Source organism: Pyxicephalus adspersus, chromosome 8 (assembly GCF_032062135.1).
Source record: "Pyxicephalus adspersus chromosome 8, UCB_Pads_2.0, whole genome shotgun sequence".
Taxonomy (NCBI): domain Eukaryota; kingdom Metazoa; phylum Chordata; class Amphibia; order Anura; family Pyxicephalidae; genus Pyxicephalus; species Pyxicephalus adspersus.
Window position 1 is genome coordinate 5,018,665 of NC_092865.1, and position 11,313 is coordinate 5,029,977.

At 43.0% G+C, this 11,313-nt stretch overlaps 1 long non-coding RNA gene across 2 annotated transcripts in view; it reads left to right on the forward strand.

Moving 5' to 3' along the window:
• Positions 1-2,212: 2,212 nt before the first annotated feature.
• LOC140336346 (uncharacterized) overlaps positions 2,213-11,313 on the forward strand; it is a 36,865-nt gene continuing 27,764 nt past the window's right edge. For both annotated transcript variants that reach the window (XR_011921871.1, XR_011921872.1), the window contains exons 1-2: positions 2,213-2,454; positions 2,838-2,986. This is a non-coding gene — a long non-coding RNA (uncharacterized lncRNA). The remainder of the gene's footprint in view (positions 2,455-2,837; positions 2,987-11,313) is intronic.

Below are 11,313 nucleotides of genomic sequence, written 5' to 3' on the forward strand. Positions count from 1 at the left end.
GTTCAGTTTTCCTGCGTGGGAGTTACGTCATCACGACCCGGCCAATCAGGAAGACTAAAGATTGCAACTAGGAAGAGACGAATGAAGAAGGTGGCTGCACCCTGCTACGGAACGGGATGGGTGGGAAAAGCAGGCTTTAGTTCCACTTTAAACTTTTACCCTTAAATTAATAAGTGTAGGCAAAGGGGAACATCCCTGTACAATGTGCTTCAGCATGGACATTGCTTTGAAAAACCACTCTTTAAGGTGACAACAAAATAGTAAATTGAGAGACGGACACAAAGTGTTGTCATCATATATCATATACCCATCTTCTGTCTTCTGAAAAACTGCCACTACTTTCACCACTCCATATTTCCCCTCCTATTGTGTAGTACTTCCCCTACCTCCTAGATTGTAAGCTCTTCGGGGCAGAGTCCTCTCCTCCTCCTGTGTCACTGTGTCACCCCTATTTAATGTACAGCGCTGCGTAATATGTTGGCACTTTATAAATCCTGTTTAATAATAAAAGTACCTAAACATGAACCTCAAATCGAACAAACTCAGTTGATACTCACCTGTCCCCATTCCGTCGCAGGAACCACCATCTTCTTCCTTCATCTCCTTCCAATTCCTACCTTCGTCCACCTTGATTGGCCAGGCTGGGATCACATAAGGTCCAGGCTGGAGTTCACCTGCAATGGAAGTCAGGATTGCCAAGTATCCCTGCCAACAACGCTGAGCTGCACATGTGCACCTCTGTAAAATTTGAAAAAGGACAAAGTGGCACTTTTAGTTCCACTTTTAAGTCAGGATCACCATTTATATTGTTTTAAAAGCTACAAATAGGGATTTGGTTGACCTCTAATTTGCTGCAGGTGTATCGCTCACCTTCTGTCTGTTAAATAACTTGCTTTTATGACTGTCAGGCGCCATTTTATCGGAGCGTCCTGAACTTTGGAATGTTCCGGCGTGGCCGTTATTTATTGGTACAATGAATATCTGATGCTATAATTTGCCTTTTGTTCGTGAAAAAATATCACAGCAAATATCTTGTGATTATTTACTTTGCTGGCGATATTCACACACGGGGAACATGTTTCTTGTGCCCTTTGTCCTATAACCAACGCTTTCCCAATTGGCAATGAGGAAATGAGGCACAACTGCATATACTCAAAATCATCAAATCGTTTAAATGAAAACCTGTTATATAGGGTTAAGCTATGTACACACTTCCAATTTTTATCGTTGGTAAACGAACGACGAACGATCCTGCACGATATCTGCGAACGATCGTATGGCACCGATCCTGTACCTACAGATAAAGACACGATCGTTCAAAGATATTGTACACACAATAGATGCGATCCTTTGAACGATACAGGAAGTGACGTGCACCACAGGAAGTGAGCGAACGTTCGTTCACCGCGCATGCTCAGACCATGGACGATCACTGAACGACCGTACACACAATAGATGGTCAACGATCGTCGTCCAATCCAATCCGCCGGTCCGGTAGTTTATTTCTAAAAACTATTCTCGTTCGTCGGCGTCGTTGGTTACTTTTTTTATGAACGATTTTTGGCCAATCGGTCGTTTGTCGTTCGTACGTCGTTCATTTCCAACGATGGAAGTGTGTACGCAGCTTTATATAAGGTGCCAAGGGTGAGCCCCTCCTGCCTGGCTGCCATTGTGATCCAGGATTTTATTATTTCCTGGAGCAAGCATGTAGCAGGTGAGGCCCTGTCATAGATAGATCTTATAGATCATTGATTCATGGATCGTAAATTTATGGATAACATTGATAAAATAATTTAATTTATTTCTTTGTGTGGAGGCAGTGGTTTCTCTGCACAGGTCTGGCACCCACCCCCCCACCCCCAGCCAAAGATTTACAATCATTAAGAAGCATAAATTTTTCTGATTAGGGAATGGGCGGGGGGAGACCACTCTTTCCTCGCAAGGCACATGGGTCCTTTTCTCCAGCATGCTGGTAGGGGACAGGCTTTCCTTTTTTATATTTTAGATAGAACAGGGAAGAATTAACATTTTTTCAGGTTATTTTCGATGATGCCATTAGCAAAGATTTTCTCTCACTTCCTGTTTCTGTGACACCTGTAAAAGAAAGGAGGGAGCTGTTGCCACCCGAATAGGGAGACACAAACACCTAATAAAATGTTCTCTTTCCCACCACTGTGAAGTGTCAACTGATTTGCACCTAAAAAAAAAAATTGAGCTTTGCCAAAGATAGCAACTGGTTGCAGTAATCTTGAATATATCTCTGGCCATTATCCATTGCGTTTACGCAGCTAACATCTCAATCTCGTCATCACACGTCACAAAGCTGCGGATGTTCCAGGCAGGCCGAAGAACGCGGTCAGATGACCATGCGTCGTGTCAGTCTCCAGCTTTCGCGATTTGCGTGTAGAATATTGCACACTTCATATCTCACAGCCTGGATTTGACACTTTGCTGGTAAGAGATACAGTGCGAGTTCTTGGAAGTCGGCAGAATCTTTGTAGAGCTTCCAGAAAATATGCTGAGAACAGTTAATACTTTCAGTTTACTTTATTGCGTAATGGGGGGAATGTACAGTATATAAACAGGCCTGGAGTACCAAGGCTGAAAGGGAACATTCTCTGGTAATAGAAATGGCTTTCTAACAATCATTATCATGTTTTCTTCCCATTTTCCCCAATTTCACTTCACTGCACAACTGGGAATGCTGCTTCTGTAATCCTGAGCTTGTTCGGATAAGCTGCAAGAACAAGTGAAATGGTTTAAATGGGTGGAAATAAAAATACAGGGTGTCCCAAAAGTCACTACAAACTTTTTTTTTTTTTATTATTTCCTTCCAGGTATCATTCGGAGAGACTTGAGGCCATCAGCATATGAAAGAATCTTCACGGCCTGCAGTGAGGTCGGGGAGGAGATGCTGCAAAACGTCAGAGAGGCTTATGTCGGAAGGTGGCTGAAAGTTGTCGAAAATAGAGGCGCTCATATGGAGGTATAGCACTAGTCTTCAAGGTGTTTAATTGTAATGACAAGCCTAGCAAGTAAAGCTGCAATGACTCCATAAAAATACAAATAAACACAGTTTCCTATTTTTAGGAATCTATTAGAAGTGTATAGTGTCTTTATGGACACCCTGTATATAATATATAAAAACTCAGGTTTGCTGCCATCTTCTTCTCTTATCTCTACCTCGATTCAATCTTTGGTCATCTTGATTGGCCAGGCCAGGATGATAACAACGGCATATGGACGAGAGGTCATTCACTCCTGGCATCCACAGAGGAAGCATATACAGCTATGAAAACTTTGGCAGAAGAGACAATGATCAGGCAGGTAAGAAGGCATTTAGCAGAAGGGACAACACCTGTCACTTTCAGCAATAATGACCTGCCTGATCACACATTTTTCAAAGTAAGCTTTAAGAACAACATATGATCAAATTTGCTGCCTCTCCAAATGAATAAGTTACAATGTTTCTAGTGAAGACAACCATTGAAGCAGAACTAGACTTTAGAGTACTCTCCTGTCCCTATTCCATCACAGGTTGTCGACGATTTTTGGCCATCTTGATTGGGTGTCCTTGGATAACGTAACTCCCTCACAGGTGAGCAGTTCATTCATTCCCGGCTCACGCTGGAGAGGATGGGATTGGGCATGTCCAGCTCAGTGGAAGGTGGGCATGGAAGAGCAGTTATTGCAGACTGCACATCGCCTTTACCTTTCTGCAGTAACCACCTGCCTTAATGGCATAAGTTCAAAGTGTCTCTCTTTAATTGGTAATTGTGCACTTCCAACCTTGCAGTAACAGTTTGGTGAGGGCCCCTTTCTGTTCCAGCATAACTGTGCTCCATGGTTTGATGTAGAGAATTAACTGGATGGAGCAGAATGCAGAGAAAGCAAATCAGCTCTTCTCATATCGTCATCTATTAATCATCATTTTTGATCAGCTGGAATAATAAAACCATCTGCCTGATATTGTGTGAATCTGACAAAACAGCTCTGATCCACTAAAGCTGCGTACACACTTCCAATTTTTATCGTTGGAAATGAACGACGAACGATCGATTGGGCGAAAATCGTTCGTAAAAAAAGTAACCAACGACGCCGATGAACGAGGAAAGTCGTTGGAAATGAACAACCGGACCGGTGGATCGGATTGGACGACGATCGTTGACCATCGTTCGTGTGTTCATTGATCGTCCATGGTCTGAGCATGCGTGATGAACGAACGTTCGTTCACTTTCTGTTGTGCACGTCACTTCCTATATCGCTCAAACGATCGCATCTATTGTGTGTACAATATCTACGAACGATCGTGTCGTTATCTGTATGTGCAGGATCGGTGCTATACGATCGTTCTCAGATATCGTGCAGGATCGTTCGTCGTTCGTTTACCAACGATAATAATTGGAAGTGTGTACGTAGCTTAAGGCTCCTCTGGAGATGTCCTGTGGTTTCAGGGATGACATCAGCAGATACTTTATGTGACATTGCCTACAATGATCTACCTTCCTCCCATAGAGCATCCTTCTGCCAACTCTTCCCCAGGTAAATAGTGTGCTGGTACATTATGGTACATTGGCCAGCATTAAGTTTTTCAGCAACATTTGCTACAGTAACTCTTGTGTACGACTGGACCAAATGACCCCTTATGGGCATAAATGGAAAAAAATTTTGCATCTCCAGCAAACTTCCTTCCATAGGGGGACAACGCTATTCTACTACAGATACAGTACAACGAATGGCACTTGTCACCATAGGACAGAAAAAATAAGGAAAAATAAAAGCTTGCTTCTTACATGCTTAGAATTCCATGCACATCTAAACACTGTGGCAACATTCACGAAGCAATGCACCTGCTCTATTTGCAGTGACATTCATTGTGATCGCATGATACAAAACACTGTACATTCGTACATTGTACACCAAATAGTGTAACAAGTGTTTTTAGTTGCCCCAGGCTGATTTATTTCAACGCATGTTAACTCTGAAACCAAACAAATGAGACAATGGCACGTTGGCGTCCTTCGCCCCTTGGCAGAGCCGTAAAAGAGTACAAAGTTTGCAGAGGTGCGCAGCCGAAGTCACTGCAGGAACTTGTGATAGTCGTGACACTGTCCCTAGTTAAATCATGTGTTGCTTACGTGGGACCCAACCCTTCTCTTCCTCCTCCGCAACTCCCCCACCTTCCGCCTCTTGTCCATCCTCCCCCACCATCCCACAGAGCCCATCCCTGGCCATCCATTCTTTTACTTTGAGGGCTGTGGGTGAACTAAATGCCAAGCGAGTGGGGGCAAGGGCTGATTGACATTTTATTAAAGAACAGGAGGCTGAGTGATTTGAACTTGTTGAATGAAAGGGGAGAGGAGTTATAATATATAAAACATGATTACCCCAAAAATTAACCTTTCCCAGATTGCCTGGCGTGCATACCCTCCACACTCACGAAAGTGACTCCCATTGCCAGGTTTATTTTGTAAAGCCTCATTCCCACTGCACATAGAATGCAGTATGCAAGGACATCAGAAGCTGAATTTTGTCAGTTCCCTTGCATGCATTTCATTTCAGTGTCAATTATGTACACTATGTAATGAATAGGACCAGCATTGCAACAGACAACTAGGCAGGTGGCGCATATAACTCATGGCGATGCACTTTCCTATAGTGGGAATGATGCCTAAGACAAAGTGTAACATTTAAGTCCTGCAAGTCCTCGGTCACATTATAGGAATGCTATAAGGAACTCAGAATTCCCACCACTTTATATCTCTGTGACAACAATCAGAGCGACCAATAGGAAATGTTGAGCTACCCCTTGTACACGCTCTTATCATATCTCGTCTGGACTACTGTAACATCCTCTCTGGTATTCCACCAACCCAACTCCTCTACAATCTTTTATGCATGCTGCAGCCAGACTTACCCATCTTTCCCACCTACCTACCCCATACACAGCCTTCCCACCTACCTACCCCATACACAGCCTTCCCACCTACCTACCCCATACACAGACACAGCCTCCCTACCTACCTACCCCATACACAGCCTTCCCACCTACCTACCCCATACACAGCCTTCTCACCTACCTACCCCATACACAGCCTTCTCACCTACCCCATACACAGCCTACCCACCTACCTACCCCATACACAGCCTTCTCACCTACCTACCCCATACACAGCCTTCCCACCTACCTACCCCATACACAGCCTTCTCACCTTATCTACCCCATACACAACCTTCCCACCACTCCTCTTCTGCTGCGTCTCTTTGTACTGTTCATTGGCTTCCATTTTACCTGGCAATCAAATTCAAGCTCCTGTGCTTTACCTTCAAATCCCTCCACAGTTCTTGTCCCACTTACCTTTCTGACCTGATAGAAAAATCCCCCCCACCCCTAGCCCTCTCTTCTCACCTCCAATGACCTACTAATCACTTTTCCAGAGCTTCCCCGACTCTCTGGAATGGTCTCCTCGTCCTATTTGGCTTGATCGTACTTTCTGCGCATTTAAAAGAGCCCTCAAAACTTAACGCTTCAACCTCACTTACCCATCTTCTTCTGTCTCCTAAACCCTCACTACTTCCCACCATTCCATATCCCCTCCTATTGTGTGATACTTCCCCACCCTCTAGATTGTAAGCTCTTCTGTACAGGGTCCTCTCCTGTGTCACTGTCTGTATCTGTCTGTCATTTGTAATCCCTATTTATTGTACAGTGCTGCGTAATATATTGGCGCTATATCAATCCTGTTTTTGATTATTATTATTATTTTTAAAATACCACCAAGCGGAGACCCAGACAGCAATAAAAACCTGACAAGGGTTCTAAACCTTTCCAATGGTTGTCCATGTCTAATTTTCAGCCCGATCACCCAGAAGTCATATTTTACTGTTTGCTGGGTGTTGGAATCTGACCCCCACCTATCTGTCGGGGACACCAGCAGTGATATCTCTGTGTTTCAGTTCCTCCCATGATGTAGCTGTTAAAAGGGGGCTGGTGGAAAGAAATCATTACAGACATAGAACTTTCAGTAAATGTATTTTGTGCGACGATGATGGGAATTCCCAACCTTCTTCTGCCGGGCAAATCCTGTGAGCGCACGATGTGCTGATTATTGATTGCGCGCGTTCCCGTTCATCGGCTGTTCATTGAATTTATGAGAAAGGACACAATTATCACCGCTTACTGCAACTGCAGCTGACACTCCTGAGCAATGATGGAGGATGTTACAGGGGAGCTCCACCTATACAGAGCACATACCTCCTGTTTGTAGGGAGAAATCAGTTCCCTATTTAAAGTGGAACCCCAGATACCCCCCCCCCCCCCCCCCAATCATCCCCACAAGGTTCCAGGATTTATTGAAATAGATTATTGGCAAAGGGTCAGCATGATCATGAGGGATCAGGAGGATCAAAGTAGGGGGGATCATCCCTAAGCATTGGTCATGGGGCCTCAATTCTTGGACTCTACGCCATTGGGTCATTCTTTTTCTGTACATGTAAACACCTTACATATATATGTACTGTGATATAACTGGCCAGTTCTATGCATGGATTGGAGCTTAGTGACTCAAGTTGGTATTGGCTTTCTTGGCCTATACATTACATTTGCATATTAATTGATTGGATGAGTTGTTTTAGTCACTTTGGTTGACAGTTTCTGATTGCCAAGTCTACAAATATTGAGCCACAAATATTTTATCAAATCCTTCTGATTTTATTCAGTCTGAGGTGTATCATTTGAGAAGGTTTTATAGGGCCTTTTGAGACCGATGGTGTAAAACCGCGTGGTTTCAGGCTCCTGGGAGCAAAGCAAACTGCTTCTGTGCAACCTGGGGAGGTAAACCGCTCCATGGCCAACCACATTTGTACATGGCTGTGACTGGGGTACAAATCCAACAGCAACAGCCCAGTCAGGAGTGTCTTTTTTTGGGAACATTGAGCAATCTCCCACAGCTTTGTGCTGCAGATCCCTTTCATCAATTGAATGGGACCCTAGCCGGTCTCCTCGCTCCTCCAATGACTTACTAATGACTTCCTCACTCATAACCTCATCACACACATGGCTCCAAGACTTTTCTAGAGCTGCCCCGTCTCTCTGGAATGGTCTTCCTCCTCCTATACAGCTTGCTCCTACTTTCTGCTCATTTAAAAGCGAACTCAAAACCCAACGCTTCAACCTCACCTACCTGTCTTCTTCTGTCTCCTAAACCCTCACTACTTCCCACCATTCCATTGCTCCCTCCTATTGTGTGACACTTCCCCCACCTCATAGATTGTAAGCTCTTTGAGACAGGGTCCTCTCCTCCTCTGCCATTTGCAACCCCTATTTAATGACAGAGCTGCGTAATCTGTTGGCACTTTAAAAATCCTGTTTATTAATAATATTAACATTCCCAAAATATTTGCAAATCTTTGATGCAAGCTTTCTATATACAAATAGTGAGCCACAAATACATTAAATATTTTATCAGATTCTTCAGAATTCATTTAGAGTTTAGGGAACTAGAAGAACCAGTATGCTTTAACCATCATCATTCAGGTGCCTGCTCTGGGATTTGTGGTTCTTCATGCAGACAAGTAGGGAAAATGCATCTAAAACCAACTATGCATTCTCTCTTCTAATGCATCGAAATCACAGAATGCATTGGAGCACATTAATACCACATTGACGCAAATCATTCAGTGAATCACCGGAGTCCAGCCCTTAAAGTGACCCTAAGGAAAGTGATATTTGTTTACATCAGCCACACCTCTATCAGGCGCACCTCACCCGCTGTAAAGTGCAGCTGGGGACAGGCAGATACATCGCCGTCATTACCTGGGTGTTATAGTCGTCTCCCAACCCAGGGCGCCTTTTGGGTGTCACAAACTTTCCAGGAATGTTAATACTCAGGGAGGACACCGAACTTTGAGGCTCAGCCCATGGACAGCACCCAGCTCAATCAGCAGAGTCTTGGCCGGGTCCCTAAAATGATAATTATTCCTAAAAATCAACAAAGTTCTAGATGAGTAACATCTGTTATAGTTTTACAAAAACTTTATTCCCTTTTTGAAACAAAAACATCTTTTTTAATAATATCCCAGTGTACCAGAACCTATAATATTTAATATTTGCTCCTGGATGTGGCCAATTATTTCCATTATGTCATACAGTTCCCCTTTCAATGGGGCTGAGATAACTTTCTAAAAAAGAAGATTCCTCTAAATGAAGAGATTTCCATTGACTTCCTCTTGGGTTGCAAAGACAGGAAGTGATAGGAAATCTCCCCAAGGTGAGGTTTTTACCTTTCTCTTTTCAAATGTGTTAGTTCTCCTTGTCATATTCAGCCACCCAATTAACTAGGCCGGTTGGAATACCTGGTGTTTTTTGGTTTTTGTTTTACAGTGTTACATTTTGAGCTTTTTGAATGAAGGAAAACCCCCACATTCTCATCCTAACACAGAGAGTTTCATTGGTCGTTCAGAAGCTCTTTTTATTCCTTGACTATTATTCCTTTACCGTCCACCATTGGCCACAGTTGGAGATGCTTATGAGTAACAATAAAAGAGAAAATAGCATGCTGTCTTGCATATACGTTCAACCTGGCATGCATTGGTGCCCACATGTTTTATGTGGCACATTAAAATACACTTATAAGGGTTGCCCATACACAAGGAATGGACTGCCAACAAGATGCTAAGAAGCCAAAGAAAGAACAATATTCTCTCTAATGCATCTCAAGCATGACTGTGCATTATGGGCTATGGCCATAAAGGTGCATCATCTTGGTATAGTGTTTCTCACCAGGGTTCCTCCAGAGGTTGCTGGGGGTTCCAATGAGCAGTTTGTACCTCTCAGGTCAGTATAAGTGACCCCAATGATCTTTTTGGCCATCTGTGGGGGTGACATTCTTCCCAATGGTCAGCAATGTATTAGGATTTTTTTCCCACTGACCACCACACTAATGTGCTGTGAGCTGTGGATATAATAATTATAGAAGGGGTTCCATGAAAACCTGAAAGTTATTTCAATGGTTCCCCCATGTTAAAAAGGTCGGTAAAGGCTGCCTTAGTACATTGAGGTGGAAACATGCATCACCAGAGTGCATCTACCGTTTCCCCGAAAATAAGATCTATCCCGAAGCAGCACTACTACGCAAATAAGCTCATTTAAGGAAAGTGCTATTGCTAGATGATAAATTGGGGCCAATGGTTCTAAAGGAAATGAAGCCACAAGACATTCAAGATGGAATTCAGGGTTTGGAGCGTTATGATGATGTTCCACAAAATGATTACATTACTGTATTTGAATAAATGTTGATTATTTGTTCAAGAATGTTGATTGTTCATGAAAAAAAAGACATCCCCTGAAAAAAAGCCCTAGTGCATTTTTTGGAGCAAAATTTTATATAAGACACTGTCTTATTTTCGGAGAAACAGGGCCCCTAACTGAATAGCATGCTGTCTTGCATATACGTTCAACCTGGCATGCATTGGTGCCCACACGTTTTATGTGGCATGTTAAAATACACTCATAAGGGTTGCCCATACACAAGGAATAGGCTGCTAACAGATGCTAAGAAGCCAAAGAAAGAACAATCTTCTTTTCTCTAATGCACCTCAAGCATGACTGTGCATTATGGGCCATTGCCATAAAGGTGCATCACCTTAGTACAGTGTTTCTCACCAGGGTTCCTCTAGAGGTTGCTGGGGGTTCCTTGAGCAGTTTACACTTCTCAGGTCAGTATAAGTGACCCCAATGATCTTTTTGGCTATCTGTAAGGGTGACATTCTTCCCAATGGCCAGCAATGTTAGGATTTTTTCCCACTGACCACCACACTAATGTGCTGTGAGCTGTGTATATATTAATTATAGCTGGGGTTCCATGAAAACCTGAAAGTTATTTCAATGGTTCCCCCATGTTAAAAAGGTCGATAAAGGCTGCCTTAGTACATTGAGGTGGAAACATGCATCACCAGAGTGCATCTACCATTTCCCCGAAAATAAGACCTATCCTGAAGCAGCACTACTACGCAAATAAGCTCAGTAAAGCAAAGCGCTATTGCTAGACATGAAAAATTGGGGCCAATGGTTCTAAAGGAAATGAAGTCACAAGAAATTCAAGATGGAATTCAGGGTTTGGAGAGTTATGATGATGTTCCACAAGATGATTACTTTACTGTATTTGAAAAAATGTTGATTATTTGTTCAAGAATAAATGTTGATTGTTCATGAAAAAACAAGACATCCCCTGAAAAAAAGCCCTAGTGCATTTTTTGGAGCAAAATTTTATATAAGACACTGTCTTATTTTCGGAGAAACAGGGCCCCTAACTG